At 44.6% G+C, this 21828-nt stretch overlaps 1 long non-coding RNA gene across 1 annotated transcript in view; it reads right to left on the reverse strand.

The window, feature by feature from the left end:
• LOC146822889 (uncharacterized) overlaps positions 1 to 21828 on the reverse strand; it is a 382498-nt gene that overhangs the window by 148048 nt on the left and 212622 nt on the right. Inside the window, exon 3 of the long non-coding RNA XR_014962092.1 lies at positions 10567 to 10647. This is a non-coding gene — a long non-coding RNA (uncharacterized LOC146822889). The remainder of the gene's footprint in view (positions 1 to 10566; positions 10648 to 21828) is intronic.

The raw sequence follows: 21828 nt of genomic DNA on the forward strand, positions 1-21828 counted from the left end.
TTAGAGCCATGCTGTAACTACTCTGTGAGCTTACAGCCCGCCCATTGCCTTTAAAATGCTGCTTTGCATGTCCTTCGCAAAGACTGGCTTCTCTGTGGTCAATGTTTGTTATATGTCCCTCCTTTTTGTGTGTTGACCCCTTCCATGGAGCATGGCTCTATTACTTGTACTATTACCCTTTTGAGCACGTAGGTTTGTTTGAGTGAACTATTTTTTTTCTTTTGTTTCTGCCCGTGTTTTGGAAATGTCAGCTTTTTTTCCTGCATGCAATTACCCAACTGGAGTATCAGCATTTATCATTTTGTTTCCGTTCTACATTTTGTTTTAAATCAGCATTTTTGGGGGTTTTGCCATTGTTTTATTTTGTTTACAATCTGCATTTTTATGTAGGCACGGGGAGAGCCGACTCCGAGACTTCAGCCCAGTTTCCTAGTTCCAAAGTCTGTAGCTCTGGATGTTACACCACATTCAGCCCTGCCAAGTCCCAAGCTTCTTGCGTTAGAATAATGCATTTCTGGTAATTTTCCCGAATTACCACAATTCCTGAGATTGTCACGCAAAATAACCATGTCCTGAAGTGAGATAAAGCCGTGTAGTTCCAGTTTCTCACTTTGCTGGGACAGGCGCATAAAAGTGAAGCTTTTTTTTCAAAAGCCACAAGATGGCGCTAGTGTTTACCTGAAGGTACAGGAATCTCAATACATTATGATTTGGAAATATCCTGCTATCTCAGAAACTAATATGCAAGCCAAGCTAATTTCAAAGATTTGAAGAACGGAACACAAAACCACACGTCTGTCTAATTAATGTAAAAATGCACCCCATGCTCATACCATAGTATCACACAGATGTGGGTGTCCTGCAGCAAAACAGAGCTTCTAAATACATGCCAAAAACTGGGTCAGTCTAAACGAAGCCTAATTGGTGAACTGTTCACGGAGCAGATTCTCGCTGTGGCTCCTCTCCCATCCTGTAGTCGGTCTCGGGTCCCATGTGGCAGAGAGCCTGGAAAGACTATTTCCATTGATCATGATCTGCTCATGTCATTAATTTGATTGGCTGCCAGCTAGGTAGGCACGGGCAGGCTAAGGCAGGGAATATCTGTTTAATTTATTGTTTCTCTGCCACCCCGCCCGGCAACAGGTGCCATTGGGCTGTGCCATGCTCCTACTTAGGGGCCGATTACGATGTTGTATGGAAACTGTTCCGAATGAATCAATTTTGGAATCGTTTCCGAACGAATCGGGTCCTGGGAGTCCAAACAACCAATTACGATGCTTCCCAACATTGTTCGGTCGGACTCGCATTGACTTCAATGTGAGCCTGTGTTCCAAACGAGAACAGTGTTAAACGGTAAAAAATTAATTTTATTAAGTTAGCCTCTACACCTCTTCCATTTTGTTCACCAGCCCCCATTTTGTGTTTCTGCAGGGACTTTTTGCAAAGCCAGAAGTTACGTATTCACTGAAAGCTGGTTGTGATGATAATGCTTGCGTGCCAGAGTAGAGGCCCTGCCCTGCTGAAAGGCCTGAGCACGCAGATGTCTAATCTATGAGCACACCAATGCCTCTAACCTCCCTTGCCTATCTACAAAGATGATGTGGGTAGAGGTTTATCAGGAGTTAGCAGTTTGCAACTCAGCATGACGAAGTAGTTTCCAATGGGTTTCACGATGCACCAATCTGTATATATACTGTGTTTTAACTTGAACTTGTCAACCTCCTCCTTCAGGCACTTGCAGTGTCTGAATGATGGGACTCCTCTCATGAATGAAAAAAACTAGTCTTTTGTTTCCACTCCAATGTTGATCCTCATTTGTGAACCCGTAGACAAAGAGTGTCCCTGCACCAGTGAGACTGATAGAAATCTCACTTCTACAACAGGCTCCCCATTAAATAATGGGGTGGTTGGGGAAAACCTTGCAACCTGTGGCGGGCACCCTATGGTGCCTGCCACATTGTGCATTATTGGGAAGAGGGGTCCCATGGGTACCCCCACAGTCCCCAATCGGACGCCTCCAAGTGAAGGGGGGGTCCACAACGGGCCCCCAAAGACAGATTGCGACAACTGTTTCGTGTCAGGCAGACTGAATCGGAATGGCTGTCCGAATCGGTCATTGTAATAGCTTGTCGGGAAACCGTGTCCATAGAGCTGTACGATTCGGCTCTGAAAGACTCGGGCTGTCCAAATGACTTTCGGAACCGATTCGGATTGCCCGAACTGTTTCCGGGCATCGTAATTGGTCGTTGAGAAATGTGTCCAATTCGTTCTGAAACAAGGGTTCCAAATTGGATTCTGCAATACCGAATCCCATTCGGAGCCTTTCCGAATGACATTGTAATCAGCCCCTAAGTGAGGGTGACATTATACTGTTCGCGAGAAAGTGTCACACATAGTCGTTGAATGTCACTCATTAGTGCAATGAAATTATGAAAATGTCACACATAAGCAATCTGAAACCTTGGTAGCTATGCACATCCTTTCAGACCAAGATCAAATGTCAGACGCTATTTTTTCTCTGACTTCAAAGTGATTGCTCAAATGCCAGTGTCACCAGCACTCAGGGTGCATGGCTGCTTAGTTTACATTCTTCGAGCAGCCCAGAAATCTCCCCCGCCTCCCTTCTTGTCTAAACTTGTCACTGTTTTCGTGTGGTGCTTTGTTCCCAGGTTGCCTTCTTCTGGGCGATTTCAATTTCTGCACGTTAGACAGCAGAGGTTGAGAATTGCTAACGTGAAAAGCAAACTTGTTTTGTTTTACTGACTGTATTAATTTTGGATGCCCTTCTCGTAATCACAGCAGCACTTCTTAACAGATAGTACTGTCCCTGGGGATACCATTTGCCAATGATTGCCAAAGAGCTTGTAAAGATCTCCTGTTACTAGCTGACTAGCGCTCAGTTTCTAGTAGCTGCTATCGGACACAATATGCTGCTATTAATCAGGATTTTTAAGATAAGAATTTAACAAAATGCTTTTAGAACTAAAGTAGACCAAACACTTCAACAAGCGACTGACAAAATTATTTTAAAAAACTACTAGGATGAAAGGAGCTCTATTTCGCTTAAAAGAAGCACGCATGACAACACGGGACTTCTTTTCTAGGGGCGGATAGTTTTACTAACCAATCATAGGATTTATGGACACCAAGGCTTTCCTATTGCTTTCCCGTCTCCTGTCAATCATTATAAAACTAGCTTTCTGATATTATCCTCTTAGCTTCACTTACTGAAGTTGGTTAAAGTCTGCAGGAAGGCAAAAGCAATTGGGCTTTTTTCAGCACGTTTGGGATCCAGGAGGTAAGAGTAACATTTGGGAATCTCCCACACAATTTGGGATTGGTGGTCTATGCATTCTTTGGTCGACAGCTGTTTTCCGGTATTGCAGCACCCCTGGTAAGTGAGGTGATCTGAATTTTCTTTGATCTGGAGGACAAGCAATAGGCAGGAACTAAAACATGAACATTGTTATAACTACAAGATTGCGGATGTAGCACAGAGCAAAGCCAGAGGAAAAGCAGTGTATACCAAGAACCTAATGGGGTGTTAAGCGTCTTATTGTTTTTCCAGCACTAATTGTGGCATCCAAATGATTTGGCTTTTTTTTAGCAAAAGTGTCTGTTTTACAGAGTATACATTTTTTGGTCTGCATTTTTTATTAATCTTTTGGCCCCTCTGCTTTTATAGACAACAGCTAAGGCATAGGGCCGCATTTCATAAACATTCTGTTGGTGCAGTTTTGCTTTGGTATTTGCACTAACCACGTGCAACAAGCATTGGCAAAGCCAATAGGTCTTGCTTATGCAAGATCTGTTGGCTTTGTCAATGTTTGTCTAAAAAAAAACACTAAAGACAACAGATCACAAGTAGGCGAGACCTACTGACTTTGCCACTGCTTGTTCTGTTTCTTCCTGTGGCCAAAGCCCCAGTGCAATAAATGGAGAGGTTGACACCAGATTTGAAAAACTGTCACCTCTGTAACTGCCTGAATACAATAGTCAACAGCTGAAGGGTGACAAGTTACCTTTTCAAAAGTGACTGGTGTGATCGTAAATCATTTTATATAATAATTGACCCGTTTCACATACTAGTTTTTTGTGTTGAATTGTCTTGGCAGCAAGTGTGGCAAATCCTTATTTATGAGAAAAATGTTGCAGCTGCCGAATCACATGATTCAATGTGCTCAGTTAGTTAATTAGTTACACAAGGCTGTGTGCGGCCAGTACTTTGAATGGGGCATGAGACACAATACTATACAATTAAAGTTATATGGAATATGTGAAGAACCTTTTCTTTACTAACACCGACCTTACACCACTCACAACCTAACAAGGCAATAATATTAGCAGATGTGAAATATAGAAATGCTCATTTATGAAGTCGGCCAAACTGTACTCTTAATGAGAAAACTCGGCAGACTGAACATTACTTCTAGACGGTCAGCAATCAAACTCTTCATAGTGTGTTTGAGACTAGAAAAGAGATTCCATGGCTTTATGTGAATTTGCAGCCCCCCCCCCCCTCCTCTTTTCTTGCATGGTAGAATCCACTGGCTTCCACTGATTTGCCACAACCACAAGGCATATATATAAGAGAGTAAACTCCACTTGTGAAGATTTGAGATTGCTCGCTAAAGGTAATCTCATCTAATCCACTAATGTTGTTAGATAAATACATCATTAAAATGTTTTCCATCAGCGAAAACAGCACTAAATGAATACATTTGAGCGCCACATACATGCGTGCACAACACATACTTTCCCGAAAGGTACCAGTTAATTTGCATAATGTCTGGCAGGCTAAATCACACTGCCTGTTATTCCAAAAGAGCCCCTAGCATTTTGTTAGTTAGGCTGGCTTTTATGTATGTATCTATTATTTTTAACAGCACACAATTTGCCAAAGCTTCAGGGTGCATGAATTCCAATTTCCAATACAATTCTATTGTGCAGGCAGTTGGGTGCAATAGGGTTAAAGATCTATATATAGGCAAAGGCCACCTGTAGGTCTAATCTAGAAAACTGAAGCAATAAATAATCCAAGATGTAAAGGACAGAGGACAAGAAAAGACTTAAAATCATTTAAGGCCCAATTCATCACTTGGTAAAGTTATGTTTAGCATATTTTATCGAGCAGACCAAGCCACAGAAATCGGACGCTTTCTATTAAATATGATATACAATAAAAGATTAATACGGCAAGACACAATCGACAACAATAAAACACACTGAGAAACACGAAACCTGCAGCAATAGCAATAACTCAAAGTAACTTTAAAAAAATGCTTCCAATTTTTTCCTGAAATCTAGCTAGAGTTTTACAGTATTCAACGCAGAAGGAATGTTCCAAATTAGAAATAGCAAAGGTTTACTTCCGTACAGTGCTTAATTTGTAAAAGAAAGAGTGACAGTGCACAACTCTGCCCAGAACCCCCTAGCACGATGATTACTAGGGCTGTGCAGTCTTCAATCCACCTCTTGCCTCTCTAATCCACTACAAGACACTCCCTGCCCTTTAGGAGTCCTAACTTCACTACTCCTAAACTGAGAAAAATCCTAACTTTAAGACTTTCGGTATTCACAGAAGGCATTTAGGAGTCCTAAGGTTAGGACTCCTAACTTCTGTGAATACCAAAATGGTAGCAAGTTTAGGATTTTGTCTTAAGTTAGTTCTGTGAATCGGGCCCTTAGATTCTAAGCAGGTGGGAAGTTACGTATTTTTCAATATGCTTAGTAGGAAGGGTTTGAAGAGAGATTGTTCTCTTATTAGCAGGAATGAAAGAATGTGCTGTGGAGTTTTTTCAGTAAGAGCAGACCTCATGCTTATTTCCTGCAGGCTGGTTGGACTGTTAAGAGTCAGGCCTTATTGCAAAGCGCACTAGCAAAAAACTGGCATTCTTCCCTTTTCTCTTTCAGGTCTCGGCAACAGCAGGTTTTTTTCTCAGCAATGTTTATATTTCCTACTCCTGCAGGAAAAAAAGCAAATATTCCTGCTTCTATTAAAGTCCTTTTTTTGTGCTGGTGCGCAGAACTCCTAGAAGCAAAAAAAAGGTGAACGTAAGACTCAAAGGGCCGGCTTATATCCAAAAACAACAGTGACTGAGGACAAGCCAACTGAGGACAAGCCAGCTGGCCCCTCAGATTTAAAGTTTCACTTAAAATTTGAGGGATTCAACCAATATCAGCCATATCTTACTGTTGGCGAAGTTCAGATCCATGGAAATCAGCATCTTAAAAGGTATACTGTCCTTCAGATTTCCTTGGTGATGAGAGGCATTCACTAATGCCCACTGGATATTTGCCTTGCCAGGGCAGGGCTGGCCAAAGAAGGCAGGTGATGTGTAGGCACATCACCTCCTCTGTTAAGGTATTTTTGAGTGACCATTCCTTTGGAAACATTCTTTTGTGCACTCACTAATTCTCTCGGGCCACAGACCTGCTCTTTTTGGTTTGAGCGAAGGATAAATGGGAAGAATAAAGGTTTCCTGTTTCTTTAAAATTGATGTGAATTAAAGATGAGGCACGCAGCAGCTGGCTTACAATGACTGATACAGGGAGAGGGGACAGCAGTGCAGGAGGATATTCCATGAAAGGGAAAAGGCACTACCACTATCCATATGAAGCACCTTGCAAAGGTGGACTACATAATTACAGAGCCCCCACACTGCAGAAGCCACCACCAACATACAAAATCCCTTTCACATACACCTCTTGAACTGTGGGTGGATAAGCATGCTCGCCCATGACACACAACATGGCTTTTATCAGGGATAGCTAGTAGGTAAACTCCCCATTTTTAAAGTACAAGTAAAATGCATTGTACCTACTTCTATTAATCAATTGCCACCACTCACTATTAATATTATGGTCTGTTCAGGAGTTCACTGAAGTCCAGATGTTTCCTATAAAGCAACTCTAAGTATGTACAGCACCTGCTAGACTACTTGTGGCATGGGCAATCTGTGCAGCAAAACGTACTGTTTGTCAGAATGACGACAGCAGGGCGGTACATTTTTACTGTGCCAAGTACATTCAATCTTACAGTACCATTCAATTCTTCCCAGCAGACGTGACTGTTACTGAGCAGATTGACAAAATAGAGAGTCACTATATTGCATGATAAAAGAATATTGCATATGCTAGCTCAACTGGCATTGCATCAGTAAGGTATTTGTAGTTAAGAATTGTAAATATATACTTTACTTGAAGATGTACGTCAATGTTATTGACTTCTTTGTATTGACATACAACAGACTGCCAGGTACACTTTGAGCTTGCACATTAAGCTTTGACTTTAGAGAGAAACAAGAGATCTGGCTTGGTGAACATCATGTCGATAAAGTCTTTTGATAAAGATTCTGAGGCCAATTCTGTACAGGAGTGATACAACTTAAGGGAAACATATTGGCAGCTCAAACTTCGGAGAAAGAAATGTAATGCAATGCTCCGCCATCCCGTTTTGATATGTCCTAAGAGAGCTATCCAGATTATGGATATCTTTGAACAGAGCTATACAGATTATTGATATCTTTGAACGATGGCACTAAAAGGTGAAAACATAGACAAATGCATTGGTCATATGTAACACGCTTGTGCAGTTAAAAACACACTGCTTCAAAGTGCACTGGAAGTAAACAAAAGCAACAAGTTAAGTGGGACGGACGAGATAAAAGACAGAAAAATAAAAAGTTAATAAGTATATGATTCCCGTTTTTTCCTGAACAACAGAAGGGAGTTCTATATCGTTATAGCCACTGAAACGTAGGGCTTCTGGAAAGCAATGTTTGATGATCTGAGTTGCGTAGGTGGCATATGCTTAGTAATCTTCGGCTTCGGATAACAAGGGGCCTTTGTTGCAAATTGGTCTATCTGCAGTGCAGAGGAACAAAGAGTATCCACAGACAGTCAGTTTAACACTTACATTGCTCCACTTGTGGGATCAGCTGATTTAAGATCAAAATAAGCTCTGTGGTGTTGTTATAAGTGGCTAGGAGGTTTCTACCTATTTCCATTTGTACTCTATGGTAAAGCGAGTTGGTATACTCAAACCTTGGGAAGAAGGCTTTGAGAAGTAATGACAGAAATTGTGAGTAGTAGTTAAGTAAGAGGAGATGGTAGTTGCGTAATTTAATCAGCCTAGGTATAAACTATTTTTTCAACCAAGACTCCTAGATTATGGATAACCAGAACATCTGAAGGCTGAAGTTTAAAAGTGGAAGGCCACAGGGAAGACAGACACTGGCACCTATTGAGCCAAAGATTCCCCCCTCACCCCCGCTGTTCCAGGTACAAAGTGAAAGAAGAGGAATAGAGACTAGAACCTAGAAAGATCCCAAAATGGGACAGTAACAGGCACAACGTGTCTGTCTTTATCATGTGTGACCTCTCTGCACAAAAGTAAACAAACGAAATTAAAACCACAATCCTAAATTCATAGATAAACCTATTTAGTCAGGATTATAAATAAAGTTTATAATTTAGACTCAAAAACAAGAAATACCTAGAGGAAGACCTTCATTTGAGGAAAAAGGGGGAACCTAACATCAAGTTGAAGAACAAACCCTGATGCAAGAAGAAGCAGAAACTTATCAGAGATGTAGCAAAGATGCCAGAAGCCACTTGTTACAAAAGCAGTTCCTCACTGCCAAAACAATAACCTATAATAATAAGAAGAACATTTATAAAGCGCATAGCTGCGTCTAACGGCGCGTCCAAGCACTCAGAGAGAAGGACCAGAAGGAGTAACACCAGCTGAAGCGTCAGCCCTATTACAGGAGAGCTAAGTTAAAGGCCTATGGTAAAGCAGAGCGAATTAGCCATATTTGAGCCTCCTTCGGAACAGCAGATCCAACGATTCCATCCTCAGGTGGAGTGGCAGGGAATTCCAAGCTTTTACAGCTAGGAGGGCGAAAGAGCGGACAAGCCCACTTAACTTTCCTTACCCGCAGGATAACTGCCCGGTTAGTACCGGAGGATCTGAGATTACAGCTAGATTGATGACAGGTCACCAAAGAGGTAAGGTATCATGGATCTCTGTCATTAAAGATTCTGTGGCAAAAGCATATGGCTTTAAATAGAATTCTCTCTTTGAGTGGCAACCAGTGCAGAATAGTCAAGGCAGGCCCCCCAGGAGCATGCCTCAGGTGGTTTAGCTCTAAGCGGGCTGCAGCATTTTGAACTCTCTGTAATTTCTGCAGTCTCCCTTTAGTGACCCCTAGACCTATATATTAGTTGGATGTAACTGGAATCACTTACATTATCAAATTACTTGCTTGGCAAGGCAGGTTGTCTAACCAGGACCCTGATGCAGAGTTAGAGACACGAAAACTGTAATTGCAGGCAGTATGCAGAGATGACCAAAAATGTAGTTGCTCTGTAGTGCATGCCTCATAAAGGTCACTTTAGAGGCCACCTCTCATGCATAGCTAGCACTGATACAACTATGGTACGGACTAACCAAACACTGTGTAACATTTGACATCCACCTTTTTTAACTTGAGATACTTCAAGCAAAAGTTTGGATTACTGTGACAATACAAAGGCAGCATGATTTTTCAGCCAAAAGTGGATGGCTTTCAAAGATGAACGAAAATCACACATGTATTGAAATTGCTTGATATGGAACAAAGGGATGGTTGCCCTAAGTAAAAATTGTCACTGCGGATGGAGCACTGTTACTCTTTCTCTGGGACTTTTCCATTCGCCTAACTACTGCCCTTGCCTTGAATCTGGGATGCAATCTCCCCATAATGGGTGCACTGTTGGCCTTTGTTTGTGCAGAATTTAATGGACGGTTCGTCTTTCATGCAGTACTTTGCAGTGGGTGTTGTGCCTGTGTGTTTACTTGTCAAGTTAATCAGGCTGCACGGAGTACAATATTTCAGTGGTATAATGCCTACACTAAAACGAATGAGGTTGTTAAAATACAAAGAAATTATTCTGAGAAACAAGAAGCAGGCACACGAGGATTATGGGTAATACTAAAATGTCCTGTATGAATAAGTGAACATTCTACTTATTTATGAAGAGGGGTAGGTAGAGCGCTAGCACCCTTCTATGGTAACTTTAGCTAGGAGAGAGAGAAAGAGAGAGAGAGTGAGTAAGAAAGAGGGAAAGAAGAGAGAGAGTGTGCGATTGTTTGTTTTCTTTTTACCGGGGGATCGCTGACTTGCACCACCAGCAAGATACATGGCTGAAGTGTCTCTTGTTTTTCAAACATTGCAAATGTGTAGCTTTTGTAGTGTTACTATGAAAGGAGCAACAATTAAGCACTTAAACTAGGAGAAAGAAAGTATTTGCAGGTCTAGGTAAGCCTGAAAGTTACACATTAAGAATATGAGCACTGTTACATTGTATCTGGTTTGTTGGTTTTGTGGGAGATTCAGGTTCACTAAAGGTATCTGGGTTTTTCAAGGGTGGTACAAAATGATTTTCTGGGGCGAGTAGACCAAGGTGAGAGAGGCAGCAGAATGTTTGTTTTAGATGCAAAGAAAATTCAAATTAGCAAACATTTCAATAATAAAATTAGAGTACAATTAACGTAACACGAAAAACAGAAAAAAATGGTACCTTGTACGCCTTCCGCAGATCCATGCCAGTTCAAGTTGCCGCTGTTTCTGTTCTAGTCCTTCACAGCAGCACACACGGCAGCTGAAACAGAGAATCCTAGTTCAATATGTTGGAGTCACATAGTAACAGAAAACACATGTTTTTTTACAATCCCAAAGAAATACCTTCTGTGAGAATGAAAAAAGTTGTCACGGTAGCCTCAGACATAGACAGTTTATTTATTTCCTCTTCACATGAATGGAATATTTAAATAAGCTGGCATAGCAGGTGAAATCCAGTACCCTGTTTTCCTGATATCTGGTCAAACAATAAGCTTTGCTTCATTAGAAAATGTTATCAAATTTGAAAATTGTAATATCCTTGTAATTTATGCTACTGGTATTCAAATAGTTTGAAAAGAATCAACGCTTTATTCAGTCAATCATTTTGAATATTTGTCAAAGAGAGCGACCATTGACTAGAGAAAGTGGATATAAATCACCCAAAAGCCGCCCATGCTGCCGCCCTCTAGTGAACAACAAAATGTAGAACCTTAAAAACAGATGACGTAAAACAGGGCGCTCCTTCTAACAAGTTCCTAAAATAGTAGCATTCTGTCATTGTATTGAATCATTTCTATAGTACTTTGCTACCTCTTGATGGGGACCCACAGCGCATTCTTATTGGATGAATAAGTGGATACTGCATTTCTGTGCATGGTCACAAAAGGGTGTTTGTTGGTTGAGGTGTCACGCATGAGTGGAGTGTTTTGGTTTTGTACACGAGGCCAGCTGAGTAAGCTCCTGATCTGACCAAGCATGTGTAATAACATGATAAGCACTGAGCAGAATGTGGAAAGAGTGTGAGGGATAGATGTGCAAGCAGAACATGATAACAACTGGTATGCCTTTTAATCAGAAGGCAATGAAGCCACAATTGTGCGACTCATGAGGTATTGATTCCACTCTCTCTAAATATGCTGATCTTTAGTGGAAGGGTAGCACAGATGATTTCAGTAAGAATTGACAAAGCAGTAATTTTGGTGTGTATGCACTGTAAGGTTTTTCCCCAGGGTTTGCTAACAGACCGAAAAGCTATCTTGTGTCCATAAGCAATAGAAGCTTCTCTAACAGAGTAGGCACAGCCAAGGAGTAGAAGTGCAAATGTTCCCACACATAAACAGGCCCAAGAGTGGCATCAAAAACCACACACACATAGATGTACAAACGCACACAAACACCAGTAAAAGCAGTGTAAGCTTCATTTGAAGACCTTGAGCAGAAACAGCACAGCAAGCTCCAAGGCAAGGTATTGTAGGTCCAGCACAGACAGCAGGTTTCCATTCTTTGCTCATCAGACACATACACCAGGATACAAAAAGTACTGCACTGAGCATAGAAAATGCCTCTCGCATTAGCAAAACAGTTAGCATAAGACGAAACGAGCGTTGACATAGTAATGTAATGTAATGTAAGCTGAACTTATAAAGCACACTGTCACCCCACGGGTATCCGGGCACTGAGATTACCATACATTCCGCTGTGCGCAAATACAACCATACCAGAAAGAAAGTAATCAAAGCTACAACTAGGCTTCGCTATACCATAGGGAAGAGCCATGTTTTCAGGTTTTTTCTAAAGTGCAGCAAGTTCTCAGTTTGTCTAAGATCGATCGGGAGTTCATTCCACAACCGCGCAGTTGCAGAACTGAATGCCCTGCCACCAGTCCTAGTTTTTCTGAATCTGGATGTGCTCACCAATTTTTCTGTTGATGAACGGAGGGTTCTGAATGGAGTATGCCAGGTAACCTTGCTCTGCAGTGGTCTGGGTCCCACTCGGTGTACTGCTTTAAAGACAATGCAGAGTGCTTTAAACTGTATTCTCTGCAAAATCGGAAGCCAAGGAAGCTCTTTCAGGGATAGAGAAGCAGACGACCTACGCTGTCTTTTTAAAGCTAACTCGGCAGCTATTGTTTGAATACTCTGAAGTTTCTTTATCAGAGAATTCAGTGCTCAAAGTAGCAGAGCGTTACAATAGCCCAACCGGCTCAAGATGACACTCCTCACCACCTGCGCCCTGGCAGAAGTTGGCAGTAACGGAAGTATTTTCCGTAAAACTCTGATCAGAGATAAGCAGGTGCCAACTGTTTTATTTACTTGGGAGTCTAGCTGTAGACTATTATCAAACAGCACCCCCAGAATACGCACTGTATTAGTGATGGAATCCGTGGTTTTTCTGTAGGGGTGGGCCAGAAATCGGCTGGGAGTGGGCAAGATATTTTGTTAGCCATATAATACACAATTTCTGTTTTGTCTCCATTAAATTGTAAGGAGCTATCCCTAAGCCAATTTGCAGTTCTTCGCATACACTCATGGAATCTATCAAGTGATACTGCTTGATTCCCTTCCATTGAGAAAATAAGTTATGTATCGTCTGCGTAGTTCACCAATTCTATTGGGCGCAGGTATATGTTGAATAGAATCGGGCTTACCGCAGATCCCTGAGGGACCCCGTGCTGAATGAGACTATTTTTGGATACAAAAGGTGGTGTAGACACTGCCTGCTGTCTACCCGACAGGTATGATTGAAACCAGTTCAGTGCCATCCCTTAATTCCAACATCCATAAGTCTATTTAATAGGATGTTGTGATTAACCGTATCAAATGCGACTGACATATCTAGTAGCACTAGTATGACCGATTGGCCAGTGTCAGCTCGCATTCTAAGTTTGTCTAGGACTGTCACTAAGGCCATTTACATGTGCAGACGAAACCCAAATTGAACCTCATCTAGCAGGTGATTGTCTTCTAGAAATTGTGAGAGGGTTTTGCTAACTGACCGCTCCAAGATTTTTACCGGGTAGGGAAGCAAGGAGATGGGCCTATATTTAGACGGGCATAGGGGATCAAGTGTAGCTTTCTTCAGTAAGGGTGTCACCATTGCCTGTTTCCAGCAGTCTGGGACCATTCCGCTGCTCAATGATTGGCAGTATATTTGGCGGAACCGAGAAAAAGCTCTTCCTTAAATTCTCTCCACACCCTATGTGGGAGAGGGTCCAATGGTGAACCGGAGGAGACACTCAAAGCTAATTTGTTAAATTCTTCCTCTGTGTAGATCTCGCCTTTGGGACCTTATAAGTGTTTAGCCAGAGCTATTGACTTTTCCAATGTCTTTAACCTATGTTGAGGAGCATTGTGGCTGCTGTGCAGCATGTTGAAAAGTTATAATAAAACAGTGTTAGAAGTGTTTTTGTTACCTCATATATAACCAAGATGACAATATGCACAACTGAATGACCCTATTAAAAAAACGAATGAACATAAATATTATCTACTAGTTTTTTTGTGCTAGCAATGCTGGCAACTTCTTCCTGCCTGTTCTAAAACTTGTTTGTTATAGCTTTTTTTGTTATGGGGGAGACAACGGGACGGTGGATGTCAGTGGTGGTTTCTGCAAAAGGGCGTCGGGTCTCCGCCCCCTTTACTTAAACCCCCCAGGGCCAGCCATTGTAAAAGTAAACAAACTACTTGAATAATCTGATTTTTTTTAAAAGTACACAAACCTCTTGCTTTTGGCCGGGACTGCTGTGATCATGCCAGATGAGTCACGTGACACCGCCAGCAAAACCAATGCATTGCACTGAGCCTACAGTATTTGCTGGGCTGACGAGCTCAGAGCCCTGCGGCCAGTGACGTCATCAGCTCAGCAAAGACATGGACTTAAGGGCCAGTCTCCACCCCCTAATGATGTGAGCATAAAGTTTGAACCGGGCGCCTAAGGCTGAAGCCCTGTAGTGCCAGGGCTTCACGTCCGTCTTGGGAGTGGAAAGGAAAATCACCCCACCCTTTCTGAACTCGTCACAGGGGAGTGGGTCACTCCCTATGACGAGTTTGTAAAGGGTAGGGTACAGGCTGCAGGCAAGCAGGAAGCTGAGACATCGAGCCTGCGCAGTTTGTCTCCAGGACTTTTGAAGACACACTGCACAGACTCAAGGTGTCTGCTTCCCGCGCTGCTATTAGCAGGACCGTGTGGAAGCCATCATTCATTTCCAGCTCCGGTGGCCTGATCCGAAGTTGACACTCCCGACGGACTGTCTCCTACAGCCCCTAATACCTTGAGTGGACCACGGTGACGGAGCCAAGCAAAGTAGGTAAGCATAAAAATCCTAGCAGCTAGCCTTTTAACACTGACGTTTTTGTCTAGGTATTGGCACACTGAATTAATTGCTAGGGCTAGATGCTTGCAAAGCAACACAGACTCACAGGAACAACGCATGTTGCTCTGTTGCTATGTATCAAGGTTCCTTCTAGTGTTTCCTAATGGTGGGAGAATATTCGAACCTACAGAGGGCAGAAAATACATTTTAATTTAGACACCTCCTGGAACCCACGGAGAAGCTGTCTATTGTTAAACCGGAGCCTCAGAAGCAAGTTACTTGGCTAGAAGGATCTCGAAATCCTTTTCTAAGGAGGTTCCAAAAATGTTTACCGAGTTTTACTGGAACACTTCTATCTTAAAATACCTATGTAGAACTGTTTTTGCTTACTTGTATAGAATACATATACTATACATTATCTTTGGTTACAAGTTGACTATTTGGGTACAAAACAACAAACAGAACGTTTGAATTCGCAGTGCAGGAAAAGACAATGGCATTACAGTCTGCTGGAGAATTTGAATATATTCACTGCATGCTTTGTGTTTGATAGTGTTACCCTGTATGGTGCACACTCAGCATAATTTGTCAAACCTGTACCTAAACTGCCGATTTCATGCAGGTGTGCCTTTTGTCACGTGTAAGGATAGTAATTACTACAAGCTGACATTCGGTTGCACTGACAAAGTTTTGTGGGGTTAACAGTACAGAGGGACAATAAGAAATGCTGCAGAGCACGGTGGACCAACATTAGCAGAGTTGCACGCGGGTCCTGCTACTGAAATAGGATAGGAAGCTGCTGGGCAGGTTTGAGGTGCATTGACAGCTGTGCGTGGACCCTGATACTGGGAAAGTATAGGAAGTTTTATGGCAGGGTTGGGGTGCATTATCAGAGCTGCCTATTGGAATAGGATTTACTCTTCCTTTTATCTCAATTGCCAGTGCTCTTGATACCATTAAGTGACATCATGATCACGTTTGTATTTATTCATAGACCAATGAGTGAGAGTAGGGACATACTTTATCATTCTGCAGAGGGATTGTGAATGAAATTGATGGCTGGCGTGCTTCACAAATTTCTGCATCCGTTCCTGAAGGGCTTTGAAGAATGCAGCAGCTTTCATATGGAAGAACGAAGGGCCCAGTGGACATGTGAGGGTTTCACATTTTTGATTTTCGATGCAGGTTTAGCCAAGTCAAGGACTGTTGACATATAAAAGCTGCAGTGGGGAAAAAATCTATGCCTCAAGGAAGTCTCTGGGTCAGCAGTGGTGTTCTTTAGTTATGTTCATCCAGCTGGTAGAGCTACCCACCTACTTCAAAATTCCAAATTGGTGTACAAAAGCCTATAAAAGCTATTGCTTTTTGTTCTTGTTATTTTGAAAAAGAAATCTGGAAAATGCATGACTTTATCCCATTGTTTTTAAAACAAGATTTGCATGGGCTGATGGGAAATTGCAACCTGTGTCCCAATTTTTGTTTTGTGTCCTCAAGTGAACCCAAAAGCCACCCCCCACGGGGAGCCCAGCCCAGCCCAGCCCAGCCTCACCACTCTCAAACTTCACCAGCCGCCACTGGTGGAGGTTGCGAAATAGTACTTGAATTACAACACGAGTTATGGATAGACACTAGGGGAGAATCAACAGATGCCAGTGTGGTAATGTACCCCCGTGAGGGCACACTGGTGCAGGGTCACCCTCTCGTCCACGGGTCCGAAGACTAACAAAGAGAGATCGGCACTGGAGTTGAAGTAAAACAAACAAGTTTATTCACTCATGTTGTAGGAGGAAGTACATTGAATACAGAAACCATCAGCCTTATATACAGTTTGTTGCAGTGTAATCACATGGGAAGGAAAACTGGAGGAAACAGGTTTAAGCACAGAAATAGCACTGGCAAACAAGAGCAGATGGGTGACCAGGTGCTCAGGACATGAAGAAGGGGAGTAAGGAATGTTTATGGCAGCAATAAGCAATCAATTGATAACATCTGAGACCAGGTGCACCGGCAGCTTCAGCCCCCCCAGCACGTACATCAGATTGACCATGTCAGAGAGCTCAGCTAAAGTTAAGAACACAGGCTGGGTGAAAAGGCGAACCGCAAAGAGTAAAATGAACACGACAGAAACAAAATGGACGCGACAGTCAAAATGGCTGCCGCTTATGCTAACATAGAATTTACACTTTTCCACACCAGATTCCAAGGACAGGCTGAGGTGGTGCTGAGTGATGCTGGGGTGGTGCTGAGGTGGTAGTGTGCTGGTGTGGAAGTGATGCTCAGATGATGCTGAATGATAGGTGGTGCTGAGTGATGCTGAGGTGGAGGTATGCTGGTGTGGAAGTGATGCTCAGGTGATACTGAGTGATGCTGAGGTGGAACTGAGTGATACTGTGGTGCTGAGTCATGCTGAGGTGATGGTGCTGCACTGGTGCTCGAGTGATGCTGAGTTGGTGCTGTGCTGAGGTGATGCTGTGCTGATGCTGAGGTGATGGAGTGCTGAGGCTGAGGTGGTGCTGCGCTGCTGATGAGGTTGGGCTGTGCTGGTTGTGGTGTACTGATATGGAAGTGGTGCTGAGCTGATGCTGAGACAGTGCTGTGCTGATCTTGAGGTGGGGCTACGGTGGTGCTGAAGTGGTGCTGCTCTGATGCTGATTTGGTGCTGCACTGGTGGTGTTGCAGTGATGAGGAGGTGGTGCTGAGTGATGCTGAGGTGGTGCTGAGCCATACTGAGGTGGTGCTGAGTCATGCTAAGGTGGTGGTGCTGGGCTGGTGCTTAGTTAGTGCTCAGATGGTGCTGAGTGATGCTGAGGGGGTGCTATACTGATGCTAAAGTGGTGCTGCGCTGTTGTTGAATTGCTGTTGATGTGAGGCTGAGCTGCTGCTGAGGTGTGGTTGCCCTGATGCTGAGGTGGGACTGTGATGGTGGTAGTGCACTGATGCAGAGGTGGTGCTGTGCGGAGATGGTGCTGTGCTGATGTTGAGGTGCTGTGTGGGTGCTGAGGTGGTGCTGCGTTGGTGCTGAGGTGGTGCTGCATTGGTGCTGAGGTGGTGCTGCGCTGTTGCTGACTTGGTACTGCACTGGTGGTGGTGCTGTGCTGATGCTAAGGTGGTGCTGCGCTGATACTGCAGTGGTGCTGCGCTGATGCTGTGCTGGTGCTGAGGTGGTCTACGTTGGTGCTGAGGTGGTGGTGTGCTTGTGCGGAGGGGATACTGAGGTGGTGCTGAGTGATGCTGAGGTAGTGTTGAGTGATGCTTTGGTGGTGCTGGGATGGTGCTGAGGTGGAGTTGAGTAATGCTGAGTTGGCGCTGTGCTGGTGCTGAGGTGACGGTGCACTGCACTGGTGCTGAGATGGTGCTACGCTAATGCTGAAGTGGTGCTGTGTTGGTGCTGAGTTGCTGCAGAAGTGGTGCTGCACTGGTGCAGAGGTTGTGCTGGGCTGGTGTGGAGGTGGTGCTGTGCTGGTGCCAAGTTGGTGCTGGTGCACTGATGCAGAAGTTGTGCCCTGCTGTTGCTGAGGTGGTTCTGTTGAGTGATCCTGAGGAGATGCTGCGCTGGTGCTGAGGAGATGCTGCGCTGGTGCTGAGGTGGCGCTGAGTGATGCTGTGCTGAGTGATGCTGTGCTGAGTGATGCTGTGCTGGTTTCCAGTTGGTGATGAGCTGGTGCTGAGGTAGTGCTGAGTGATGATGAGTTGGTGCTGTGCTGAGGTGATGCTGCGTTGATGCTGAGGTGGTGTTGCACTGATGCTGAAGTTGTGCTGCATTTGGGTTGTGCTGCTGCTCAGATGAGGCTGCGCTGGTGCTGAGGAGGGGCTACACTGGTGGTGGTGCACTGATGAGGAGGTGGTGTGCTGATGTTAAGGTGGTGCTGCACTGGTGCTGAAGGGGTGCTGCGCTGGTCCTGAGGTGTGGCTGCGCTGGTTGTGATGCACTGATGGAACGGTGGTGCTGTTCTGATACTGAGTTCATGCTGCAGTGTAGTTGGTGCATTGTTGAGGAGGTGGTGCTGTGCTGATGCTGAGGCGGTGCTGTGGTGGTGCTTGGGTGGTGCTGTGCTGATGCTCAGGTGGTGCTGAGTGATGCTGAGGGGGTGCTGAGGGATGCTGTGGTGAATGGGGTGCTCAGGTGATGCTGAGTTTATGATGAGTTGGTGCTGAGGTGATGCTGCACTGATGCTGAGGTGATGCTACGCTGATGCTGAGGTGGTACTACGCTCATGCTGAAGTGGTGCTGCATTGGTGTGGAGTTGCTGCTGAGGTGGGGCTGAGCTGGTGCTGAGGTGGGGCTGCACTGGTGGTGTTGCACCGATGCCAAGGTAGTGCTGTGCTGATGTTGAGGTGGTGCTGCACTGGTGCTGAGGTGGTGCTGCGCTGGTGCTGAGGTGGTGCTGCGCTGGTGTTGGTGCTGTGCTGATACTGAGATGGTGCTGTGGTGGTGCTCAGGTGGTGCTGTGCTGATGCTGAGGTGGTGCTGACTGATGCTGAGGTGGTGCTGACTGATGCTGTGGTCTTGCAGAGGCATGCTGAGGTGGTGGTGCTATGCTGGTGCTCAGGTGGTGCTGAGTTGATGCTGTGTTGAGGTGATGCTGCGCTGATGCGGAGGTGCTGCTGCGCTGATGCTGAAGTGGTGATGTGTTGGTGCTGAGTCAGACTGCGCTGATGCTGAGGTGTGGCTGCACTGGTTGTGGTGCACTGATACAGAGGTTGTGCAGCACTGGTGCTGCGGCAGTGGTAGTGGTGCACTGATGAGTAAGTTGTGCTGTGCTCATGCTGAGGTGGTGCTGTGCTGCTTCTCAGGTAGTGCTGATGCTGAGGTGGTGCTGAGTGATGCTAAGGGGGTGCTGAGTGATGCTGTGGTGAGTGAGGTGCTAGGTGGTGTTGAGCTGGTGCTCAGCAGGTGCTAAGTAATGCTGAGTTGGTGCTGAGTGATGCTGCACAGATGCTGAGGTGATGCTACACTGATGCTGAGGTGGTACTACGCTCATGCTGAAGTGGGGCTGCATTGGTGCCGAGTTGCTGCTGAGGTGGGGCTGAGCCGGTGCTGAGGTGAGGCTGCACTGTTGGTGGTGCACTGATGCAGAGGTGGTGCTGTGCAGATGTTGAAATGGCACTGTGGTGGTGCTGTGCTGGTGTGGTGCTGCACTGCTGCTGATGTGGTGCTGCAGTGGTGGTGGTGCACTGATGAGGAAGTGGTGCTGTGCTGATGCTGAGATTGTGCTGTGGTGGTGCTGTGCTGATGCTGAGGTGGTGGTGATTGATGCTGAGGTGGTGCTGAGTGATGCTGTGGTAGTGCTGAGTGATGCTGTGGTATTGCAGTGTCATGCTGAGGTGGTGATGCTATGCTGGTGCTCAGGTGGTGCTGAGTGATGCTGAGTTGGTGCTGTGTGAGGTGATGCTGCACTGATGCAGAGGCGCTGCTGCGCTGGTCCTGAAGTAGTGCTGTGTTGGTGCTGTGTTGCTGCTGAGGTGGGACTGCGCTGAAGCTGAGGTGTGGCTGTGCTGGTTTTGGTGCACTGATGCAGAGGTGGTGCTGCACTGGTGCTGCGCTGATGATGAGTTGGTGCTGCAGTGGTGATGGTGCACTGATGAGGAAGTGGTGCTGTGCTGATGCTGACATTGTGCTGTGCTGATGTGGTGATCAGGTGGTGCTGTGCTGAGGGGGTGCTGCCCCAATGCTGAGGTAGTGCTGCGGTGGTGCTCAGGTGGTGTTGCACTTTCTACTTGCAGGATATATTGTTAAGTAACTTCACATTACGTGCCACGTTTGAAGAGCACGAGAAGACATTCCTTGATATTGGTTTTATTTCACCAACTATTGAAACCTAAAAAAAAACATCAAAAGTAGAAAGTTGGCAAATTAAAGCTGCTTCCATTTTCATAAAAAGGAGAATTAACAGCATGTTTCTCTCTTTAATCATTTCCAAATAATCACAATGTCAAAAGCACAATTTAATAGGTTAATCCTACTGTTGCCCATCTTCTTAAACTACATTTCCATTAAGTAAGTATAATATTAAAGGTTTGGACATTTGAGCTAATGAAACCAAAACTTTTATAGGATGATAAACATCATAGGCTCTGGCTGAAAAAGCACTTGAGAAACCAAAGACAGTGGAAAACAAGATAAAGACATGATTCGCGGCCCTCAGTTGAGTGCGTTTGGAAAGCTAAAACAAGCCAATGCAAAGGAAAAAGTAGTGTACCGAAATTAACTTATATGGCCGATTGTGAAGTGATCCATGTAACAGGGCCAGTTTCCAGGGCATGATCAAAACAGCAAAAGCAGGGACAAACGTACACTATTCACAAACAAAAACAAAGGAATTTTGAAAGGGATCTGAAGTAACGAATTGAAACGGGTGATGATGCCGAAAGCCCAAGCAGCAGATGCAGCATGTGTCGAGAGACAGCGCATGCGCTGCCTAGGCGAGACCTATAAAGCACTGACACACTTACTCAGTGGCAATAGTCCCCTGGAGGAAGCAGTGTGTTAAAAGGATGCAGGGGACCCAAGAGTAAGTTCAAAGTCGTAGCTTTATTTCATATGCACCACCAACAGACAAAGATGCTGCTTCACCCAGTATGTCCAACCAACTGCCAACCCCCCCTCCCGCATTCTTTCAACCCCGCAAACATTCGCAGCGCGCATCTGTTCCAACATGGAACACAAGAGCACGCACGAGATCATAACACATCCCCTTTACATAACAATAGAAAACAACAAATGATAACAAAATAAAATGAACAAAATAAGACACAAAAACCATCAACAGGTATTCAAATAAAAATCATTGAACTTTGCAGGAGTGCGACACAATCTCCTAGAAGGATCCCTAGGATGCACCTGACCAGGATCAGGAGCAACTGAAATACTGGGAGAGTTATCCCCACTTGAAGAAGCAGAGAAACTGGTTTGATCAGGAGCTGAAACATCACAGGAACCAGACTCCAAAGAAGGATCAGACCCCGAGTATTTCACCAGCCTCGACATGTTCCACTTACAACCACCTTGCATTGTGACCACATTCTTATGAATAGAAGAAATCATGAATGGACCCATAAACTCCGAAATACCCTTTCTCGTAAACCTGGGTTTCTTGACCAATACCCACTCCCCCACACACCATAACT

This window comes from Triturus cristatus, chromosome 5_2, assembly GCF_964204655.1.
Source record: "Triturus cristatus chromosome 5_2, aTriCri1.1, whole genome shotgun sequence".
NCBI lineage: Eukaryota > Metazoa > Chordata > Amphibia > Caudata > Salamandridae > Triturus > Triturus cristatus.